Source organism: Oncorhynchus mykiss, chromosome 4, assembly GCF_057628025.1.
Source record: "Oncorhynchus mykiss isolate SJ-2025 chromosome 4, ASM5762802v1, whole genome shotgun sequence".
NCBI lineage: Eukaryota > Metazoa > Chordata > Actinopteri > Salmoniformes > Salmonidae > Oncorhynchus > Oncorhynchus mykiss.
The window spans coordinates 22,193,379-22,217,500 of record NC_143025.1 but is presented as its reverse complement, the minus strand read 5'-3'; the positions used below and the strand labels follow the sequence as shown (position 1 = coordinate 22,217,500).

At 46.5% G+C, this 24,122-nt stretch overlaps 1 protein-coding gene and 1 long non-coding RNA gene across 28 annotated transcripts in view; one reads left to right on the top strand and one right to left on the bottom strand.

Annotated features, from left to right (window-relative positions):
- LOC110521516 (nuclear factor 1 C-type) overlaps nucleotides 1-24,122 on the bottom strand; it is a 126,615-nt gene that overhangs the window by 61,692 nt on the left and 40,801 nt on the right. The gene's annotated exons all lie outside the window — the stretch shown is intronic.
- LOC149983940 (uncharacterized) lies at nucleotides 21,518-23,721 on the top strand. Its single transcript, XR_016495161.1, has 2 exons — nucleotides 21,518-21,691; nucleotides 21,800-23,721. It is a non-coding gene; the product is annotated as an uncharacterized LOC149983940 (long non-coding RNA).

Below are 24,122 nucleotides of genomic sequence, written 5' to 3'. Positions count from 1 at the left end.
CCCTGCCCTGCTCTTGCCAATGACCCACTGCTCTGTTTGCAGTCTACAGATACACAGTGTCAGCTGGCACATGGAAGGTTTGCCCAGGCCTGTCCCAAGTCCAGAAGCCATGAGTCGCCTTCTAGTCATGTGCAAAATAAATGGCTCTACTACCACACCTCAGCTCTAAGAAAGGAAAACTGAGACATTATAACCAGACTGTATGACAAAGAGTAGTAAAATCCCGAAAAGAGCTGTCTGGGCAGATACAGTGCGGCAGGACTTCAGCAGACTTCCTGTCTGTCTGCAGGCCCTCCAGTCTGGGGAGATATTTCAGACTTTCCCAACCTAGCCTCATAGGAGTGGAAAGGACATCTCTCTGGTGAAAAGAACCAGAGTTAACATTCTTCTATTTAGAATGGAGACCATTTTGAACATGAACAAGCAAGTGAACCTTCACTAATCATGAACAATAGAAGAACTTACACATGATTCATTCTTCCACAACAGGTCCTGACGTAACCATAACATACTGCAACTCCCGAGGCATAAACATGACTGGGCCTCTTCTGGCCCCTGAGGAGTGGACGAGCCACTGAGTTCAGAGGCTGAAAGTATCAGGGGAGGTGAGACAGATTCATTATTAAAACCTACTCGAAATGTAGCCTTATATTGCCCCTGTTCAGTCCTCCTCCTACCATCTCTGTCCCCATGGCTGACATATCAATCTGTCCTGACTGCAGATAGTCACTCAGACAGTCAGGCCACAGAGGCCACACACTCTGTGCCACTGTGCTGTGATTAAGCTAGAAAATAGCTTTTTTTGGTTGACTAACAACACAACAAAAGCATGTGAAAGAGACGAATAACCGATTCTCCAGATGTTTGCTCTGTTAAATTAATGCCAATTCTTATTTCCCCATTGATGTGAAAATTCATGGAAGAGGTCCTGTCTGTTTTTATGAATCACACATCTAATACATCTTTTAGAATGGATGGAGCAAACAGAGCTTGCGGTTGCCATAAGGCTGTTGTCATTTCGAATACAGTAGGAGTTGTTACAGCCATAATGTTTCTAACTCAGTTAGCCCTGTCTTGGCACTATGTGGTTTAATGCAGCCTGGCGACACCAACAAAGCCTTGTGACTTACTGGCATAGACCATAGACCATAGACCATAGACCATAGACTTCCTCAATCATAAAGGCAATAAACACTTCCTTAGAAAAGCAGACAATATTATCAATAAGCAGTAAACACCCTGTGTAACGTAAGGGTTGCAAATGGACCATTCTAGCACGTTTTAATTATTGTGTGACACCAGGCAGCTGCCCCATTCTGTCAGATGTAGAGTGTGGAGTGGAGCGTTTTTTAATCAAGCTGTAATTAATCAGGAGGGGGAGGGGAGAGAGGGGGAGCTGAGTAAACCTAAACAACCATGTAATTACCCATTCTCTCTCTTTATTCCCTGTGTAGATCCACTCCTGCTGCTTTTCCCTCCCTCCACCCCTCTCCTCCCTCCACCTCTTCATCTTCCTCTTGTTGCGGATGGGCAGCATGCCAAGCATGCCATCAGTGGCAGCGTCAGTGTCTCCATGCCACCAGTGATACCAGCTGCCAGGGCTCCATGCAGCCTATAGACAGCTGGCACTGTGCTGGGGACACTGAGGAGAGGGAGGTTCTGGGGGTCTGGGGGATGGGATGGACGTGGGTTGTGGGAAAATGGGGGTTGGGGGGAAATGTAATGTGAAAGCCTGTGATGAGTTAAAGACTGAATTAAGATGTGTATCTGCTCTCTATCTTTCCTACATAGACTCTCCTGAGACTACAAAACAGTTTAAGACCTGACCTTTGTCCTCTGTTGAATGAGGTAGGCCTACATCATCTGTTTAGACGGTGTCTCATGATACGATAAACAACAACACAAACGCCTTCCAACCTGACAACGTCCACCATCTCTGCCCTGCTTGTCTACCCCCTCCCCTCTCAGAGGCACCAGGTGTGTATTGATTCACAGTGAACAGCTGCCACCTAACCAGATGGACAGCTGCCTGCCTTGTCGACTAGCTGTTCTGTCTCTTCTATCTCTCTGTTGCTTATTTGTTTGTCTTGTCAATAGCAGGAGGCCCGGCAGCTGCTCACCATCAACGTGTTTTCATCTTTGCTGAATTCATTATATTTTTTTGTGTAATTAGGAGAAAAACAAAACTATTCTTAAATTACAGACAAGCATGCATATTACACACCCATGCACGCACGTTACACACACAACTAGGACTGTTACGGTGACCGTATTACCGTCAAACCGGCAGTCACGAGTCATGATCACAGTCAAATTCCACGTGACCGCTGAGTCACGGTAACTAGGCTTCTCCAAACCTGCACTCTGATGCTACTGATGGTTAGTGGCCTACCAAACTTTCTAATGGCCAGTCACTAACTGCCTGGTACTCAGGGCTCTATTGTCCCTCTAACCACTCGGACATCAATGCAAATGCAATCTAAAATCATATCACACACTTCATGAGAGCCCTGGAATTCAGAGTTTGAGCGGACTGTTGCGCAGCGAGAGCAAGTTCCTCATAGCTGGTTGATGCATTGAATGAACAGATGCCCAGCGTTTGGGCAAGAAGGCAAGAAACAGCGCATGCATTGTTTGGCAACTTTTTAAAATCATAGTTGCATGCATCATGATTTAACCTAGTCCATAGGCCTATATGTTTTGATAAGGTTTGTATCACAACTAAAGTCACCAAATAACTCTAAGCGTAGCATATAGCCAAGGACCCCTGGAACAGGGTTGGAGAGCCCATAGCCTACAGAGTCTAGTGAAACAAGAGCCCTGGAACAGGGTTGGAGAGCCCGTAGCCTACAGAGTCTAGTGAAACAAGACCCCTGGAACAGGGTTGGAGAGCCCATTGTCTAAAGAGCCTAGTGAAACAAGACCCCTGGAACAGGGTTGGACAGCCCGTAGCCTACAGAGTCTAGTGAAACAAGACCCCTGGAACAGGGTTGGAGAGCCCATTGTCTAAAGAGCCTAGTGAAACAAGACCCCTGGAACAGGGTTGGACAGCCCGTAGCCTACAGAGTCTAGTGAAACAAGACCCCTGGAACAGGGTTGGAGAGCTCATTGTCTAAAGAACCTAGTGAAACAAGACCCCTGGAACAGGGTTGGAGAGCCCATTGTCTAAAGAGCCTAGTGAAACAAGACCCCTGGAACAGGGTTGGAGAGCCCATTGTCTAAAGAGCCTAGTGAAACAAGACCCCTGGAACAGGGTTGGAGAGCCCATAGTCTAAAGAGCCTAGTGAAACAAGACCCCTGGAACAGGGTTGGAGAACCCATAGTCTAAAAGAGTCTAGGGAAACAAGACCCCTGGAACAGGGTTGGAGAGCCCATAGTCTAAAGAGTCTAGTGAAACAAGACCCCTGGAACAGGGTTGGAGAACCCATAGTCTAAAGAGTCTAGTGAAACAAGACCCCTGGAACAGGGTTGGAGAACCCATAGTCTAAAGAGTCTAGTGAAACAAGACCCCTGGAACAGGGTTGGAGAACCCGTAGCCTACAGAGTCTAGTGAAACAAGACCCCTGGAACAGGGTGGGAGAGTCCATAGTCTAACGAGCCTAGTGAAACGTGTTCTTATAAGCCCAGTCATTACGAGTTTTGATTGGCCGCTTTTTAAAAGAGGATCCCAGCTTTCTGGTGCTGCTATATTTATTGCTCAGTTCTTCAAATTAACCACATGAATCCACTTTACAACCGATGTGGCCTACCTGGCATATTAAAAACTTAACTAGAGGTAACCTCCATTCGCTATTCGAGTGCAGTGTGCGGATTCTATGTTTTTTTTGGTGAGCCATTCTAAATAAAAAATAATTCCACACATATATTAATAGGCATAAATTAAAATTCAGATTAAATTCAGTATAGTCTTATGGGTGAGAACATTATCAAGTGCTTTTCAAATTGTGAATGAGAGACTGATGAAGTGTGTGCAGCCTGCACAAGAAACAGAGCAGAGCGCATGCCTTTCATGTAGCGTTTCCCAAACTCGGTCCTGGGGACCCCAAGGGGTGCACATTTTTGTTTTTGCCCTAGCATTACACAGCTGATGCAAGTAATCAAAGCATGATGATTAGTTTATTATTTGAATCAACTGTGTAGTGCTAGGGCAAAAAAACTAAACGTGCACCCCTTGGAGTCCCCATGACTGAATTTGGGAAACACTTCTTTAATTGCCGTTTTTTCAAACCATCATTAGATTTGCATCATGCAGCCTTAGAATGTTTTAGAAATCAAAACGTATAGCCTAAGGTTTGTATCACAACTAAAGTTGAATAAATAACTCTAAATTAAGCATTAAGGAGGACCTGTTTCAATTGATCACTTTGTTAAACTGCGCTCAACACGTGCACACTCCCTTAGAAATCGTTTGCAAAAAATATCTTTCTATTTAATTAGGCTATGTTCAATTGTATTCTTCTTACTATAAAGTAATAAAAGAAGCACATTTTATTTGCAGCAAATTTGATTTACAGCAACTCGCCAATGCCTTCCCCATTTCTCCTTCTCCCAAATCCAGTCAGCTGATGTTCTGAAAGAGCGACAAAATCTGGACCATTAGAAATCAGCCGGGCTAGACAATTTGGACCATTAGAAATCAGCCGGGCTAGACAATCTGGACCATTAGAAATCAGCCGGGCTAGACAATCTGGACCATTAGAAATCAGCCGGGCTAGACAATCTGGACCATTAGAAATCAGCCGGGCTAGACAATCTGGACCATTAGAAATCAGCCGGGCTAGACAATCTGGACCATTAGAAATCAGCCGGGCTAGACAATCTGGACCATTAGAAATCAGCCGGGCTAGACAATCTGGACCATTAGAAATCAGCCGGGCTAGACAATCTGGACCATTAGAAATCAGCCGGGCTAGACAATCTGGACCATTAGAAATCAGCCGGGCTAGACAATCTGGACCATTAGAAATCAGCCGGGCTAGACAATCTGGACCATTAGAAATCAGCCGGGCTAGACAATCTGGACCATTAGAAATCAGCCGGGCTAGACAATCTGGACCCTTGCATTCTAAAACTACCCGCCCAAAATTGTTGCAACCTCTATTACTAGCCTGTTCAACCTCTCTTTCGTGTCATCTGAGATCCCCAAAGATTGGAAAGCAGCTGCGGTCATCCTCCTCTTCAAAGGGGGACACACTCTTGACCCAAACTGCTACAGACCTATATCTAGCCTACCCTGCCTTTCTACGGTCTTCGAAAGCTAAGTCAACAAACAGATTACCAACTATTTCGAATCCCACCGCACCTTCTCCGCTATGCAATCTGGTTTCAGAGCTGGTCATGGGTGTACCTCAGCCACGCTCAAGGTCCTAAACGATATCTTAACCGCCATCGATAAGAAACAATACTGTGCAGCCGTATTCATTGACCTGGCCAAGGCTTTTGACTCTGTCAATCACCACATCCTCATCGGCAGACTCTAGCCTTGGTTTCTCAAATTATTGCCTCATCTGGTTCACCAACTACTTCTCTGATAGAGTTCAGTGTGTCAAATCGGAGGGCCTGTTGTCCGGGCCTCTGGCAGTCTCTATGGGGGTGACACAAGGTTCAATTCTTGGGCCGACCCTCTTCTCTGTATACATCAATGATGTCACTCTTGCTGCTGGTGAGTCTCTGATCCACCTCTACGCAGACGACACCATTCTGTATATTTCTGGCCCTTCTTTGGACACTGTGTTAACAACCCTCCAGACGAGCTTCAATGCCATACAGCTCTCCTTCCGTGGCCTCTAACTGCTCTTAAATACAAGTATAACTAAATGCATGCTCTTCAACCGCTGCCCGCACCTGCCCGACCGTCCAACATCAGTACTCTGGACGGTTCTGACTTAGAATATGAGGACAACTACAAATACCTACAAATACCTAGGTGTCATATCAAACATCTCCAATCCAAAGTTAAATCTAGAATTGGCTTCCTATTTCGCAACAAAGCATCCTTCACTCATGATGCCAAACATACCCCCATAAAGCTGACCATCCTTCCGATCCTCGACTTCGGCGATGTCATTTACAAAAAAGCCTCCAATACCCTACTCAATAAATTGGATGCATTCTATCACAGTGCCATCCGTTTTGTCACCAAAGCCCCATATACTACCCACCACTGCGACCTGTACGCTCTCGTTGGCTGGCCCTCTCTTCATACTCATCGCCAAACCCACTGGCTCCAGGTCATCTACAAGACCCTGCTAGGTAAAGTCCCCCCTTATCTCAGCTCGCTGGTCACCATAGCAGCACCCACCTGTAGCACGCGCTTCAGCAGGTATATCTCTCTGGTCACCCCCAAAACCAATTCCCCCTTTGGCCGCTTCTCCTTCCAGTTCTCTCCTGCCAATGATTGTAACGAACTACAAAAATCTCTGAAACTGGAAACACTTATCTCCCTAACTAGCTTTAAGCACCAGCTGTCAGAGCAGCTCACAGATTACTGCACCTGTACATAGCCCATCTATAATTTAGCCCAAACAACTACCTCTTCCCCTACTGTATTTATTTATTTTGCTCCGTTGCACCCCATTATTTCTATCTCTACTTTGCACATTCTTCCACTGCAAATCTACCATTCCAATGTTTTATTTACTATATTGTATTTGCTTCGCCACCATGGCCTTTTTTTGCCTTTACCTTCCTTATCTCACCTCATTTGCTCACATTGTATATAGACTTATTTTTCTACTGTATTATTGACTGTATGTTTGTTTTACTCCATGTGTAACTCTGTGTTGTTGTATGTGTCGAACTGCTTTGCTTTATCTTGGCCAGGTCGCAATTGTAAATGAGAACTTGTTCTCAACTTGCCTACCTGGTTTAATAAAGGTGAAATAAAATGTTTAAAAAAATAAATATTATAAGCAAATCTTGTCTGCTAAATGAACTAGTGTAGCCCAAAGCCATATGGCATAGCCAGATCAGGGCCTAACATAAGGACGACTCACAGTATGCTATTTTGTTATTCTGAAATAGGCTACAATTTCTTCATATCATAATGTTTCTTTAGACATACCTAAAATAAATAATAGATTTATTGTGATGGTGTAGGGTCTATTAAATGTATTTATTAGTATTTTTAACATGTTAATGTTCCAAATGTCTGCATCAGTGGCTTGTAGGCTATGTGTGAAAGCCCAGAGATGCTAAATGTGTTTATATTAATTAATGGTCAACTACCATTAGACCGGGAGTTCCTTGCATGACAGTTACCCCACTGACAAAATTTCATGACCGCCACAGCCCTACACACAACACACGCCTGTCCTCCCCATGCACACACGCGCGCATTCACATACACACACCATCGCATACAAATTGGGTCTGTGACAAAAAGCATGCCCAAAAGCTGTACTATTCTGGTCTCTAGAGAACCCTGAACTGTAATACTCCCTGGCGTTTAATCTCCGCCCCGCTTAAGTAAAACTAAAACAATACCGAGCCATTAATATAACAGAACATTGCAGGGAGACATACGCTTACATGCAGAAGGGAGAATAATAATGGAATCTGTTAAACAGGAAACACAACTTTAACATAGTCGTCCTTTGGGAGTAGAATAGAAACGCAGACAGCCTCCCTCTATTCAGTCTGTTCAGTCTATTCAGTCTGTTCAGTGTGTTCAGTCTGTTCAGTCTATTCAGTGTGTTCAGTCTATTCAGTCTATTCAGTGTGTTAAGTCTATTCAGTCTATTCAGTGTGTTCAGTCTATTCAGTCTATTCAGTGTGTTCAGTCTATTCAGTCTATTCAGTGTGTTCAGTCTATTCAGTGTGTTCAGTCTATTCAGTCTATTCAGTGTGTTCAGTCTATTCAGTCTATTCAGTGTGTTCAGTCTATTCAGTGTGTTCAGTGTGTTCAGTCTATTCAGTATGTTCAGTCTATTCAGTGTGTTCAGTCTATTCAGTGTGTTCAGTCTATTCAGTGTGTTCAGTCTATTCAGTGTGTTCAGTCTGTCCAGTCTGTTCAGTCTATCCAGTCTATTCAGTGTGTTCAGTTTGTTCAGTCTATTCAGTGTGGTCAGTCTGTTCAGTGTGTTCAGTCTGTTCAGTCTATTCAGTCTATTCAGTGTGTTCAGTCTGTTTGGTCTATTCAGTGTGTTACGTGTGTTTAGTGTGTTCAGTCTATTCAGTGTGTTCAGTCTGTTCAGTGTTACGTGTGTTTAGTGTGTTCAGTCTATTCAGTGTGTTCAGTCTGTTCCGTGTGTTCAGTGTTACGTGTGTTTATTGTGTTCAGTCTGTTTCGTGTGTTCAGTCTGTTCAGTGTGTTCAGTCTATTCAGTGTGTTCAGTCTGTTCCGTGTGTTCAGTCTGTTCAGTGTGTTCAGTGTGTTCAGTCTATTCAGTGTGTTCAGTCTGTTCCGTGTGTTCAGTGTGTTCAGTGTGTTACGTGTGTTTAGTGTGTTCAGTGTGTTTAGTGTGTTCAATCTATTCACTCTGTTCAGTGAGTTCAGTCTGTTCAGTGTGTTCAGTCTGTTCAGTCTATTCAGTCTATTCAGTGTGTTCAGTCTGTTTGGTCTATTCAGTGTGTTACGTGTGTTTAGTGTGTTCAGTCTATTCAGTGTGTTCAGTCTGTTCCGTGTGTTCAGTGTTACGTGTGTTTATTGTGTTCAGTCTATTCAGTGTGTTCAGTCTGTTCCGTGTGTTCAGTCTGTTCAGTGTGTTCAGTGTGTTCAGTCTATTCAGTGTGTTCAGTCTGTCCCGTGTGTTCAGTGTGTTCAGTGTGTTACGTGTGTTTAGTGTGTTCAGTGTGTTTAGTGTGTTCAATCTATTCACTCTGTTCAGTGAGTTCAGTCTGTTCAGTGTGTTTAATGTGTTCACTCTATTCAGTGTGTTTAGTGTGTTCAGTCTATTCAGTGTGTTCAGTCTGTTCCGTGTGTTCAGTGTTACGTTTGTTTATTGTGTTCAGTCTGTTCCGTGTGTTCAGTCTGTTCCGTGTGTTCAGTCTGTTCAGTGTGTTCAGTGTGTTCAGTCTATTCAGTGTGTTCAGTCTGTCCCGTGTGTTCAGTCTGTTCCGTGTGTTCAGTCTGTTCCGTGTGTTCAGTCTGTTCAGTGTGTTCAGTCTATTCAGTGTGTTCAGTGTGTTACGTGTGTTTAGTGTGTTCAGTGTGTTTAGTGTGTTCAATCTATTCACTCTGTTCAGTGAGTTCAGTCTGTTCAGTGTGTTTAATGTGTTCAATCTATTCAGTGTGTTACGTGTGTTTCGTGTGTTCAGTCTATTCAGTGTTACGTGTATTTAGTGTGTTCCGTCTATTCAATGTGTTCAGTGTGTTTAGTGTGTTCAGTCTGTTCTGTGTGTTCAGTCTGTTCCGTGTGTTCAGTGTGTTACATGTGTTTATTGTGTTCAGTCTATTCCGTGTGTTCAGTGTGTTACATGTGTTTATTGTGTTCAGTCTGTTCCGTGTGTTCAGTGTGTTACATGTGTTTATTGTGTTCAGTCTGTTCCGTGTGTTCAGTGTGTTACATGTGTTTATTGTGTTCAGTCTGTTCCGTGTGTTCAGTGTGTTACATGTGTTTATTGTGTTCAGTCTATTCCGTGTGTTCAGTGTGTTTATTGTGTTCAGTCTGTTCCGTGTGTTCAGTGTGTTTATTGTGTTCAGTCTGTTCCGTGTGTTCAGTGTGTTACATGTGTTTATTGTGTTCAGTCTGTTCCGTGTGTTCAGTGTGTTCCGTGTGTTTAGTGTGTTCAGTCTGTTCCGTGTGTTCAGTGTGTTTATTGTGTTCAGTCTGTTCCGTGTGTTCCGTGTGTTCAGTGTGTTTATTGTGTTCAGTCTGTTCCGTGTGTTCAGTGTGTTACATGTGTTTATTGTGTTCAGTCTATTCCGTGTGTTCCGTGTGTTCAGTGTGTTCAGTGTGTTTATTGTGTTCAGTCTGTTCCGTGTGTTCAGTGTGTTACATGTGTTTAGTGTGTTCAGTCTGTTCCGTGTGTTCAGTGTGTTCCGTGTGTTTAGTGTGTTCAGTCAGTTCCGTGTGTTCCGTGTGTTCCGTGTGTTTAGTGTGTTCAGTGTGTTCCGTGTGTTTAGTGTGTTCAGTCTGTTCCGTGTGTTCAGTGTGTTTATTGTGTTCAGTCTGTTCCGTGTGTTCCGTGTGTTCAGTGTGTTTATTGTGTTCAGTCTGTTCCGTGTGTTCAGTGTGTTACATGTGTTTATTGTGTTCAGTCTATTCCGTGTGTTCCGTGTGTTCCGTGTGTTCAGTGTGTTTATTGTGTTCAGTCTGTTCCGTGTGTTCAGTGTGTTCCGTGTGTTTAGTGTGTTCAGTCAGTTCCGTGTGTTCCGTGTGTTCCGTGTGTTTAGTGTGTTCAGTCAGTTCCGTGTGTTCCGTGTGTTCCGTGTGTTTAGTGTGTTCAGTCTGTTCCGTGTGTTCAGTGTGAGAGATAATAGAGGTTGCCATGACAGGAGGAATAACTGAGATGACCCTCATGTTCCACTTGTTAATGCCAGGGGGTGACAGGTGAAAGGCAGTGGAGACACCCCTTCCCTCTCCTCCCCTCTTCCCCCACCAAGGACACTTCATCCGACAGCTTAAGCCTAATAGATGTTTACTTAAAGTGAAAATATGTGGCATTTACTGTAGATGTGTTACTCATTCCAATCAAGTTTGTTCATGTGGGTACTGTAGATCAAAGCACTGTAGCTATAGCAGCATCTATATGTGTTGCTACAGTAATACAAATACAATTCTGTATGACTGAGTCAGTAAATACTGCATATCAGTGGAGGCTACTGAGTGGAGCACGGCTCATAATAATGGCTGAAACGAAGCGAATGGAATGGCATCAAACCATGTGTTTGATGTATTTGATACCATTCCACTGATTCTGCTCTAGTCATTACCACGAGCCCGTCCTCCCCCAATTAAGGTGACACCAACCTCCTGTGCTGCATATTGATGTGACCAGTATCCCATTATTTTTGTTTAACTTGTGTTCTCTACTTGTATCCCTTCTTTTAAAATCAATATTGACAATGTATCGCATACTGGAAGTGAAAAATAAGAGAACAATGAAAACCACAAACGTGCTCAGCCAAACAGTCCGACCACACTCCTCCTGGGTACAGGCAGACAGACATGGGGGTGAAGAAGCATACAGAGCATAAGAGAACTAGTAATGTTGAGTAGCTGAGGTCGGGGAACAGAAACAGAAGTCACCTATACGTGTACAGCGTATTAGAAGAGAATTACAAGGAAAAGTTTCACATTTTCTGTAAAATTAGAGTGGTCTGAGTGGGGAGGGGAAAACTGAAAACTAGCTGTTATTGGCAGAAAGGTTTGGAACTCTCTTTCTTATTGGTCTATTAACTAATTTACCGCCTGGTGATGCCACCAGGCAGCCCAAAACTCCATCCCACCAAAACAGGCAGATATTTCAAACAGCTCTTACACTAAAAGGGTATTATCATCATTTTCACAATGTCACATTATTATTCCAACCTCACAGTGTGAAAATAAATCTAAAATACAGAAAAATCTAATTTTGGACTGCACCTGGCCTTTAACTTACAGAAAATCAAAGTTGACAGATCCTTGCACAGAGAAAAAAAAACTCAACGGAGGAAGTTTGCACTCTAGCGATTCCTGTGGCGGGCTGGGCGCATGCACGCTGACACGGTCGACAGTTGTATGGTGTTTCCTCTGACACATTGGTGTAGCTGGCTTCCGGGTTAAGGAGGTATTGTGTCAAGAAGCAGTGCGTCTTGGCTGGGTTGCTCTCGACCTTCACCTCTCCTGAGTCTGTATGGGAGTTTCAGCTATGGGACAGATGGATAGAGGGCGAAATTGGGGGGGGGGGGTCTTTTTTTTTCTTTTTTATCTCGTGGGCCGGATTGAAGTACTTTGCCCCATCTTGAGCTATACCATGATATCAACTGAGGTTAACTCAGGCCCAAGCCTGCTGTGGCTCATATGAGAGCTCTTATGCACAAAACAACATTCTACAGATGTAGACAGTGAATTAAGCCGACAGAAAAAGGCAATTAATAGATATGGACATGATAAACCAGGCTGAAGCTAAAGAATTTGACTCTCTGTCCCTCTCCCTTTTCTCAGTTTATGGAAGAAAACCAGATCAGATCACATTAGAGTTAAGGAAGGATGTGCATGACAATTGAAGATACATGTAGTTAAATACAAGATTAATGGGTAACTAACTTCTACTTCTAGTATGGGTGTGCAATGCTGGGTTTGTAAATTGTGTAAAACGCAACACGGTATTGCGCAACTGTTTCACATTGTTTAGGGGTGAGCTGACAAGTTTAGTATTTTTGATGTTACAGTCAGATAAGGCCCAATAGATCATACCCAAATGTCAGTTCAGAAATGCGTGAGATTAACAGCCATGTTTCTCTTTGTTGGTTTTAGTGAACAACTTCCATAAAGGGACTGAACCCATCACTCTGACTGTACCACATGTTGTCTGTTTTGTCATATGGCTCATGTGTAACATCAGCGGGTTTGGCTCACCCCTACATATGAAGTCACACACACACACACTGTAGGCAAGAGGGAGAGATTGAGAACTGGAAACAGATGGATAGAGGGCGAAAAGCGAGATAGAAAGAGGAGGAGGAGGAATTATTGCTGCCAGCTGTGAGCCTAGCTATTACAATCCCACATGAAATTGTCAGTGCCTATTTAGTCCATAGGGAACATATATTCAAAGGTCATGATGGTTGGAGAGAAATAAAAAACACACCTCATTCACAGACTGTAAATTACAACTCACAGTGTAGATTTGGACTGGAGAGAAACTGCAATTGTTATTGTCGAACTTGACTTGACACACTTGACTGTCAAGATGACCATACCAAGCCTAATGGGGGCATATTTGAGTTGCACTTTCAGAGCTCCAAAACATCTTCATAAACTAAAACATTCACTACACTGAAGAGTCGCAGACGCATTCTCAGCGCAATGTTACTAAAAGATTCAGTTTGTGTTCAGTTTCAGTTCAAATACTGATCTAAATAGTAACTCCTCACTTTACAGTAGTTCAGCCTTTTAACCTCCACTAAATTCCAATCCTGCTATTTCCAACAACAGTCCCTCTGCAAAGCAACCACTTCTGGTTCATTTGGCTGTCAAAGTAGTCTGCAATCTCCCTGTTTAACTGCAGGGATTAAAGGAAGGGTCTTAATTGCTTCCTTTGAGAGCAGAAAAGATTAGATCAAGGGAGATGATGAGGCGATGATGAGGCCAACGAGAAACTAGGCCGAGACACAGGGTCTCGTAGGATTCTCCCACCAAATGAAGAAATATGGGCATTTACAGACTCATTTACAGACGTACATTCATTGGTTCTATGTAGGACTTTTCCAGGAATTTAGAGTGTACTCATTAGACATGTTGGAGAGTAAATAGCTTGCCTTAATAAACATATCATATCCATCCAAATCTAGACCATTAGGTGATGTACTGAAGACTTCGCCACACTCCCAGAAAGTCAAACTATCACATATCTAGGAGAAGGAACGTTTCTTACATTCCTCAGAACATTATTCACGATCCTCGGCTGACAAGCGTACTGAACTTCCCCACCTACAAAAACAATAGAGAAAGCACTGAGGCTTTATTTTGAACTCACTGAACTATACAGCAATCAATTTATTCTACTTTGTTTTTATAACGCACCCGTGTCAAACAACAGCTCTGTTTTCAAAGGGAATGCAAATGCACTATGGGTGGAGTGGTGTATAGAGGGGGGTGGGTGGGTGTTGTCGTACAAACTGTTTATGCTTTCAATCTGTATTGGAATCTGTGTTGGAGCTGTATTGGAGCTAACTGTTCTTTCTGCCATTCAACTACCATGCTTTCTGATGGGCTATCTAATAGACGTGTTTCCTGTTCTTCTCCTTGGATAGATATGGGGTCAGTCCTGGTGAAGTGTAGGTATCCAGAACATGTGCTTTCATCTGTGATTCCCCTGAGTGTGAGTGTGTGTGTGTTTATGTGTGTGTGTGTGTGAGCACCTTCTCCCCGAACACTGAAAGGAGGCCAGAATGTAGGCTAGGTCTCAGTGAGTGGGAGAACCTGCCAAGTCTTTCTCAGGAAACTCTCTCCGTCTGAGAGGAGCAGCAGCACTCCATGTCTGCCTTTCATCTGTCACTTCTATCCTTCAGCGCTTTGATCAGCTCCAACGCTACCGACACTCTGAGGCCTGGAGGCTGGAGGCCTGCTTCTAGCCATCACCTACAACAGGCTTCACAGAGGCTACGAGGGAGGAGAGGACCAAGATGAGTTTATGTTAGCCTCCAACGTGAGCTTCTTCTCAGCTTCTTCTCATCTGTCGGGGACACAGTCTAGCAAAGCTGAAACAAAGAGCCTGGACCATTCACAGCCAATAGCTTCATGAAATGACTTCTTTTTTTTGCTTTGATATACTGTATTGTTGTAGATATAGACTGTTACAAACTAATTGTGGCTGAGATTGCATTATTTCTCTAGTGACATCGCTGCATGACGGGGCGGCAGGTAGCCTAGTGGTTAGAGAGGGGGTGGCAGGTAGCCTAGGGGGGGGTGGCAGGTAGCCTAGTGGTTAGAGAGGGGGTGGCAGGTCGCCTAGTAGTTAGAGAGGGGGGGGCAGGTAGCCTAGTGGTTAGAGAGGGGGTGGCAGGTCGCCTAGTAGTTAGAGAGGGGGGGGGGGGGGGGGCAGGTCGCCTAGTGGTTAGAGGGGGGGGGGGCAGGTAGCCTAGTGGTAAGAGAGGGGGGGGGGGGCAGCAGGTCACCTAGTGGTTAGAGGGAGGGGGGGGGGGGGTGGCAGGTAGCCTAGTGGTAAGAGAGGGGGGGGGGGGGGGGGCGGCAGGTCACCTAGTAGTTAGAGAGGGGGGGGGGGGGGGGGGGGGGCAGGTAGCCTAGTGGTTAGAGGGGGGGGGGGGGGGGCGGCAGGTCACCTAGTGGTTAGGGGGGGGGGGGGTGGCAGGTAGCCTAGTGGTTAGAGAGGGGGTGGCAGGTAGCCTAGGGGGGGGTGGCAGGTAGCCTAGTGGTTAGAGAGGGGGTGGCAGGTAGCCTAGGGGGGGGTGGCAGGTAGCCTAGTGGTTAGAGAGGGGGTGGCAGGTCGCCTAGTAGTTAGAGGGGGGGCAGGTCGCCTAGTGGTTAGAGGGGGGGGGGGGGGCAGGTAGCCTAGTGGTAAGAGGGGGGGGGGGGGGGGCAGGTAGCCTAGTGGTAAGAGAGGGGGGGGGGGGGGGGCGGCAGGTCACCTAGTGGTTAGAGGGAGGGGGGGGGGGGGGTGGCAGGTAGCCTAGTGGTTAGAGAGGGGGTGGCAGGTAGCCTAGGGGGGGTGGCAGGTAGCCTAGTGGTTAGAGAGGGGGTGGCAGGTAGCCTAGGGGGGGGTGGCAGGTAGCCTAGTGGTTAGAGAGGGGGTGGCAGGTCGCCTAGTAGTTAGAGAGGGGGGGGGGCAGGTAGCCTAGTGGTTAGAGAGGGGGTGGCAGGTCGCCTAGTAGTTAGAGAGGGGGGGGGGGGGGCAGTTCGCCTAGTGGTTAGAGGGGGGGGGGGCAGGTAGCCTAGTGGTAAGAGAGGGGGGGGGGGGGGGGGGGCGGCAGGTCACCTAGTGGTTAGAGGGAGGTGGGGGGGGGGTGGCAGGTAGCCTAGTGGGGGGTGGCAGGTAGCCTAGTGGTTAGAGAGGGGGTGGCAGGTAGCCTAGTGGTTAGAGAGGGGGTGGCAGGTCGCCTAGTGGTTAGAGAGGGGGTGGCAGGTAGCCTAGTGGTTAGAGAGGGGGTGGCAGGTAGCCTAGTGGTTAGGGGGGGGGGGGGGGGGGGCAGGTAGCCTAGTGGTAAGAGAGGGGGGGGGGGGCGGCAGGTCACCTAGTGGTTAGAGGGAGGGGGGGGGGGGTGGCAGGTAGCCTAGTGGTAAGAGAGGGGGGGGGGGGGGGGGGCGGCAGGTCACCTAGTAGTTAGAGAGGGGGGGGGGGGGGGGGGGGGCAGGTAGCCTAGTGGTTAGAGGGGGGGGGGGGGGGGGCAGGTCACCTAGTGGTTAGGGGGGGGGGGTGGCAGGTAGCCTAGTGGTTAGAGAGGGGGTGGCAGGTAGCCTAGGGGGGGGTGGCAGGTAGCCTAGTGGTTAGAGAGGGGGTGGCAGGTAGCCTAGGGGGGGGTGGCAGGTAGCCTAGTGGTTATAGAGGGGGTGGCAGCTCGCCTAGTAGTTAGAGAGGGGGGGGGGGGGGGGCAGGTCGCCTAGTGGTTAGAGGGGGGGGGGGGGGGGGGCAGGTAGCCTAGTGGTTAGAGAGGGGGGGGGGGGCAGGTAGCCTAGTGGTTAGAGAGGGGGTGGCAGGTCGCCTAGTAGTTAGAGAGGGGGGGGGGGGGGGGGCAGGTCGCCTAGTGGTTAGAGGGGGGGGGGGGGGGGGGGGGGCAGGTAGGCTAGTGGTTAGAGAGGGGGTGGCAGGTAGCCTAGTGGGGGGTGGCAGGTAGCCTAGTGGTTAGAGAGGGGGTGGCAGGTAGCCTAGTGGTTAGAGAGGGGGTGGCAGGTCGCCTAGTGGTTAGAGAGGGGGTGGCAGGTAGCCTAGTGGTTAGAGAGGGGGTGGCAGGTAGCCTAGTGGTTAGAGAGGGGGTGGCAGGTAGCCTAGTGGTTAGAGAGGGGTTGGCAGGTAGCCTAGTGGTTAGAGGGGGGGGGGGGGCAGGTAGCCTAGTGGTTAGAGAGGGGGTGGCAGGTAGCCTAGTGGGGGGGGGTGGCAGGTAGCCTAGTGGTTAGAGAGGGGGTGGCAGGTAGCCTAGGGGGGGGTGGCAGGTAGCCTAGTGGTTAGAGAGGGGGTGGCAGGTAGCCTAGGGGGGGGTGGCAGGTAGCCTAGTGGTTAGAGAGGGGGTGGCAGGTAGCCTAGTGGTTAGAGAGGGGGTGGCAGGTCGCCTAGTAGTTAGAGAGGGGGGGGGGGGCAGGTAGCCTAGTGGTTAGAGAGGGGGTGGCAGGTCGCCTAGTAGTTAGAGAGGGGGGGGGGGGGGCAGGTCGCCTAGTGGTTAGAGGGGGGGGGGGGGGGGGGGGGGCAGGTAGCCTAGTGGTAAGAGAGGGGGGGGGGGGGGGCGGCAGGTCACCTAGTGGTTAGAGGGAGGGGCAGGTAGCCTAGTGGTTAGAGAGGGGGTGGCAGGTAGCCTAGTGGGGGGTGGCAGGTAGCCTAGTGGTTAGAGAGGGGGTGGCAGGTAGCCTAGTGGTTAGAGAGGGGGTGGCAGGTCGCCTAGTGGTTAGAGAGGGGGTGGCAGGTAGCCTAGTGGTTAGAGAGGGGGTGGCAGGTAGCCTAGTGGTTAGAGAGGGGGTGGCAGGTAGCCTAGTGGTTAGAGAGGGGTTGGCAGGTAGCCTAGTGGTTAGGGGGGGGGGGGGGCAGGTAGCCTAGTGGTTAGAGAGGGGGTGGCAGGTAGCCTAGTGGTTAGAGCGTTGGGCCAGTAACCGAAAGGTTTGCAGATCGAATCCCCGAGCTGACAAGGTAAAAATCTGTCGTTCTGCCCCTGAACGAGGCAGTTAAACCCACTGTTCCTAGGCTGTCATTGTAAATATGAATTTGTTCTTAACTGACAAGCCTAGTTAAATAAAGGTACAAAAATAAATGGCTTGGAATAAGTTATGAGACAATTGGGACAAAAAAATTGCATTCTGACCATAGAAAGACAAGATAAAGGTATGTCTCATCATCTACAACAACGTATGGATGCAGATAGGTCATCAACCTCTGAGAAGTGACTTCTCATGTCTCATTTCCCCAACCACATGAAAGCAACTCAAGTTATGCTCTGTAAAACAGAAACCTCACTGGGTTAGGGAGTCCTGCGTCATAAACCCATAAGTGCGTCTGTGGGAAGTTTCACTCTGAATGTTTGTTTACTGTACACATACAGTGTAATACCATAAATGACAGAGGGCAGCTGAAAACCGGATGCTTCACAAGGTTACAGTCCCTCTACTGAATGAATGTACTGTGCAAAGTTGGAAACAATGTGACTGTTGTGTGTCAAATTGTCACTAATATGATAATGATCTAACTGTATTTACTCAAGATGGGGAAAAGTTCTTAGTGTACGTTCCCATTAGACAAACTCTATGATGTACATATACTGTAAATAACACTGGCTGAGAATGAGAAGTGCTTTATATTAATGTAAACCTTTAGGACCCAGGACTAATGAAAATAAACATCTCCCCTGCTCCAGTACTGGGCCATGGCACTCGGGTTTGGGGAGGCTGTTGGATTGGCCAGCTGCTCTGCGGCTACAGTAAGGTCCTGGAGGTTTTCAAGAGATTTCATTAGAAACATCAACAGTGGGAGAAGCAGGGCGGCCAGCTGAATTAGCTTCTTTCGAACCATGATTCATGGAATCAGGTGGTTTACTGAGTGACTGGAATGAGAGTATAAACAACAGCTCCAGGACTTGAGGCGTATTTTCCTCTGATACACAGGCGTAACGTAACACGGCTCTGTGGAGAGGATTCTGACGAGTGACGCCTGACGCCCTCCCCCAAATAACAGTCTGGCAGTGTCGGGACAAGGCAACTCAATGAGCTGTCTTTCTGTATGACAACAGCTGCACATAGATTCTGATTAAAAAAAAGATATATTGAGACTGTGAGACCTCCTCACTCTCTCTATATATGTCTGCCAAACTCCCCTGTCCTCCCTCTCCTTCCCTCCATCCTCTCTTTCTCTTTTGTGAATAGCTGGGAGTTGGGAAAGAGATTCCCAGTCGTTGTTTGGCCTGAATAGAGGGACCTGGAGGAGAGGTAACCTCCGATTCCCAGAGAGACTGATGGCCTCATCGCCTCCACACAGGATCACTACTCAAATCCACTTCTCCTCAGCTCCAATTAGCTGTGGTGGGGAGCCCTGCTCTGCTCTGCTCTGTCTGACCAGACCACAGGGCCTGGGATAGACCAGGAAGGGAGGGAGGGAGCCTAATGTTAGGTCACTTACGTCCCACCCTTCCCAGCAATTAGGGAGCATATGAGTCTGCAGCTGGTCTGGAGCTGAAAAACAGCAATGGGAGGGTGTTAGCACCAGCAGTCTATACCAGGGTTTCCCAGACTCTGTCTTGGTCCTAGCACGACACCGCTGATTCAAATATCCAACTCATCATCAAGCTGTGTAGTGCTAGGACAAAACCCAAAATGTTCACCCAGGGGGGCCCTAGGACCGAGTTTGGGAAACACTGGTCTGTACCACCTAGACTAGAGAAAATGTGGCTGCCTGCCTGACTGCCAGGCATCAGGGATGGTGAGCTGTTTGTTAGCTGTAATGTTATGAGTAACGTTATGAGTGGGGTTTCAGCAGCACAGAGAGGATTTGGTCTCATAATGGTTTGGTGGGGGTGTTAAATAGCACACAGACAGGGAATCAGAAAGCACTGTTATAACACAGAGACAGGGAATCAGAAAGCACTGTTATAACACAGAGACAGGGAATCAGAAAGCACTGTTATAACACAGAGACAGGGAATCAGAAAGCCCTGTTATAACACAGAGACAGGGAATCAGAAAGCACTGTTATAGCACAGAGACAGGGAATCAGAAAGCACTGTTATAACACAGAGACAGAGAATCAGAAAGCACTGTTATAGCACAGAGACAGGGAATCAGAAAGCACTGTTATAACACAGAGACAGGGAATCAGAAAGCAATGTTATAGCACAGAGACAGGGAATCAGAAAGCCCTGTTATAACACAGAGACAGGGAATCAGAAAGCACTGTTATAACACAGAGACAGGGAATCAGAAAGCACTGTTATAACACAGAGACAGGGAATCAGAAAGCACTGTTATAACACAGAGACAGGGAATCAGAAAGCACTGTTATAACACAGAGACAGGGAATCAGAAAGCACTGTTATAACACAGAGACAGGGAATCAGAAAGCATCAAAGCACTCTGCTTGAAAATGTCAAATATAATCCTCCTATCTGGTAGGTAGATATACACTCTATGGTCTATATATACACCTAAGTTAAGTTCTAGGCCTAAGTTCAAATGAAATTGATCACCAGTCATCACTAGGCCTACTACCTTAAATGGTTCAATAACCATTGGCCCTAAATTCTGAAGTATAAAGTTGAGAACCTGAAAAGCATCTGAAAACAGTATCTGCATTAAATTTTGTATTTTTTAGACAAAGAAAACAAGTGTTCTTTTGGACGTGTTACTAAATCCAAGTCCTCATTTAAAGATCATGATTTGAGTCCAAATTAACAGATATTGATGTATACCTAAGACCCCTTGCTGTGCTAAAATGATACTGCAAACACAAAGATCTCTTTAGAAAGCCAATGAGTAACAACAACAGCATATCTCTAATTGAGCCAGTGTTGCATGGTGCTACTAGTAATCAGACACATTAGTATCCTTACGCCTCAGACAGTTTGCCTATCTGAGATCTCTCACATGTCCACTGACACCTCTCCAATGCAGAGAGCCGCTCCAATGCAGAGAGCCGCTCCAATACAGAGAGCCTCTCCAATGCAGAGAGCCGCTCCAATGCAGAGAGCAACTACAATGCAGAGAGCCGCTCCAATACAGAGAGCCTTTCCAATATAGAGCCCAGACTCAGCACAATGCATGCATTCTGCCAGCACACTCCCAGCTCATCGATCCACTAGATTGATTACCATAGAGCTGCAATGACTTTCCCCCGTGACCTCCCTCTCCTTCTCTCTCTGTGTCTGTGTGCGCGTGTGTGGGTGTCTGTCGTGTGGCTCAGCTGGTAGAACATGGCGCTGGCTGTATACACTCGATACTGTTAGTGGCTCTGGATAAGATACTCTGCTAAATGACTCAAATGTATTATGAATGTGTGTGTGTGTGTGTGTGTGTGTGTGTGTGTGTGTGTAAGCCACGGTGGTAATAGGGAAGGATAGGGTTGTGAAGGTGACCACAGTGGAATCACAGCCACAAACTCCCCGCTCTACGTCATTCCATATTGACATATGGAGCCGGGGGGGTCAGTCCCATTTACAAGCAGAATGAAAGACTCCTGCCAGGATCATTCTCACCCAGGTGTTATTTCTGTCCACTGGGAATGGGAGCCCTAAGGACCCCAGGTGGTAGACAGAGAGTATCCATAACTACATTTACAGTAAACAAAAGGCAAACTCATATTTGACCATGTAGACTAATGACTTATTTAACTTTAAACATACGTGTTTGAATATTGGTCATTAACACCACTTCCCAATTGATTCATTCCTATGCTGAACCACGTAGCCTACCAATGAACGTAGCCGGGTTCAAGCCAACATTGACGTTGCTTCAATTAAATGTAAAGGCCATTTATACTTCATTTTCTTTCCATATCAGTCATACTATTGCACCTTCAAACTACTGGCAGTGATCTTTGATAATAACCAGAGGGGGAAGGCTGGATGCTGACAGTAACATTTGTAGCTGTCCAAGGTGATATAATTAGCTCAAGTGTCTATGACAATCTGTTTCATTGGCTGTTAAATAACTCCAGGTATGAGAGCAGAACACCTCCCCCCCGTCAGAGGAGAACAACACTGCTGAACTTGACCCTTTGGAGGCCCACTGCTCCTCCCATCCCTTCTAAATGTCAGTTGCCAGAGCCGCAGAGCACATTCCTCTGTGGCTGTGTTGACTGAACATGCGTGTCTGTGACTGAGCCTGAGAGAGCGGGATCTCTCTGAGTCTGAGCCTCTGCAGCAGGAAGCGGCCGCCACAGTGCAGGGTGCAGATTTACGGTATGCTGCTCAACGGTCACAGAGACAACTGTACAGTGTGGTAGTTTAGTGTGTGTGACATAACAGCATAATGTTACAGTGCACACACACAATGTGTTTTTTGTGCAGTGCCGTGGCAGCAGATGGAGGAGTCCGGAGATGGGAGGGGTTCACGGGCAGCTCGAGGCAGAGAGGCTGAGCTCAGATTCTCAGTAAGTGCTCACTTAGAACTTGGCACTGTCTCCTCACAAGAGTGTTTTGTGAAATTGGTCAAACCACCGTACCATCTATTGTGACAATTTTTATGCTATATTGAGTTTAATAAAAAGTCTTCAAACACAAGAAAATTTCAGAATGACAGAAGACAAGTAGAACCTGTTAAAAGAGTTGGCACAGTTACATTGGGTCATCATTTATTATTCTGCAATAAAAACTATTACCACAAATATGAGTAATAAGCCAAACAGGGGAGTTGTGTAAACACATTATTGCTGCAAATTAAACTCTGATTAACATAGAGGCAGAAAACAACAAGCTTTAACCCAGCATCATCCTTGGGGATCCAATGCATGCGGGAGTACTGCACTCTGCTCAATTAGTAAAGATACCAAAACACAGGCCAGCAAATGAGCAGAGACCAACACAGCCCAGCTGGTGTTGCTGTTTGATGGCTTAACACTGCTAACACTGCTCTCCCTGTCCAACCCAGAGATGAGATCAGGGAGGGAGGGAGGGAGGAGGTGGAGAGAGAGCTCTGATGAAGGAATCAGAGCACAACATATCCTTGGAACTGAAAGGGGGGTCTGTGCCTTTAAGAACAAATGCTGACTGGTTGCCTCTCTGCTCTCCCTCTCTCTCCCCCTCCTTCCTTTCCTTTCCCTCTCTCAGAACTAGCCTCCTCGCTCCCGCCCTCCCTCTTTCTTTGGTCTGAGTGAAAGTGAAAAGCTGCAGCTCCTTATCAGAGTGTTTACAGCCAGGAGTTTGTAGGCTATTAGGCAGGTCAGGTGACAGGGAGGCTGTGCTGCACCATGACCCAGACATCTCAGGGTGAAGGTTGCCTCAGGGAGGGGTGGGGGGGGTGGGGGGGGTGACAGGGTTTACTGGTGGGAGGGGCCATAGCCAGCCAGGCCAGAGGTAGATCAGTGGCAGACACACAGCCCAGCTAGTTTATTTGGTTCCATGGAAGTTGTGGGAACGTATGTTTTTGGTTCCATATAGGTTGTGGGCCAAAGCTATATGTTTCCTGACTTGTAAAACTGAAGTGAACATTTCGCCTGTTCTGGGAACGTTTATTTTTAGGTTGCAGGGAGGTTCTGAGAACATTTTACTCTGGTTTCTTTAAAGTTTCTTGGGAGGTTTAATTAACGCTCTGAGAACAGAAATTATAGGTTTTGGAATCACTTAAAACTTTCACTGAATGTTTCATTAAGACTTTTAATAACACTGCCAGCTTATTTTGTTTTAATTTTTTTAAACTCAAAATACAGATAGAACGAATGGAAATTCATTTCCTCAGGCATTAATCATGTAAACATATTTATTTATGTTTGTGACAAGGCATCAGTGAGAATTGAACATATAATATTTTGCTCTCGATCGATGGAATTAGTCCAATTCATCACCAGGATGAAGCTAGCATGACATGTTTTTTGCGCATACAAAGCTGTTCATTTTAGTCTCTTCAAACAGACCCCATTTCAAAGGAATCAAGCACTCATTAAGATCAGGTGTGGCCAATTACTGGGTGCGGCCAACACATGTGAACAAACGCAACAAGATAAAGGATAGAGCGAGTTATGTTGATGCTGAGAATGGAATGAATATGTTTTTAAATAACATTCTTAGAACATTCTCTTAACGTTACTAAAGTTTTTAACATTCTCAGAACAATTTGAGAACATTACTTTAAATAGAACCATGAGGAAACTAGTTTCCTAACCAGTTGACGAACGTTCCTAGAACATTACAAAATTGAAATGAAATGTAACCACATTTGAACTTTTAGCAAATGTTCTGTTATGGTAATGAAATAAAGTTTCATTAAAATAAAGTTTTTTTGTCAACTCCCGTAAATGTGCTGAGAATGTTCCAACGCCAAGCAACTGTCCTGCTCCATTCCCAGAAAGTTGTGGGAAGGTTGTATGCAAACTAACCATAGGTTAACCACGCTCTCATAAAGCTCTAAGAAACATATGGTTCTCAGAGCATTATGTGCTAGCTGGGATGGTTCTCATAGCATTATGTGCTAGCTGGGATGGTTCTCAGAGCATTATGTGCTAGCTGGGATGGTTCTCATAGCATTATGTGCTAGCTGGGATGGTTCTCAGAGCATTATGTGCTAGCTGGGATGGTTCTCAGAGCATTATGTGCTAGCTGGGATGGTTCTCATAGCATTATGTGCTAGCTGGGATGGTTCTCAGAGCATTATGTGCTAGCTGGGATGGTTCTCAGA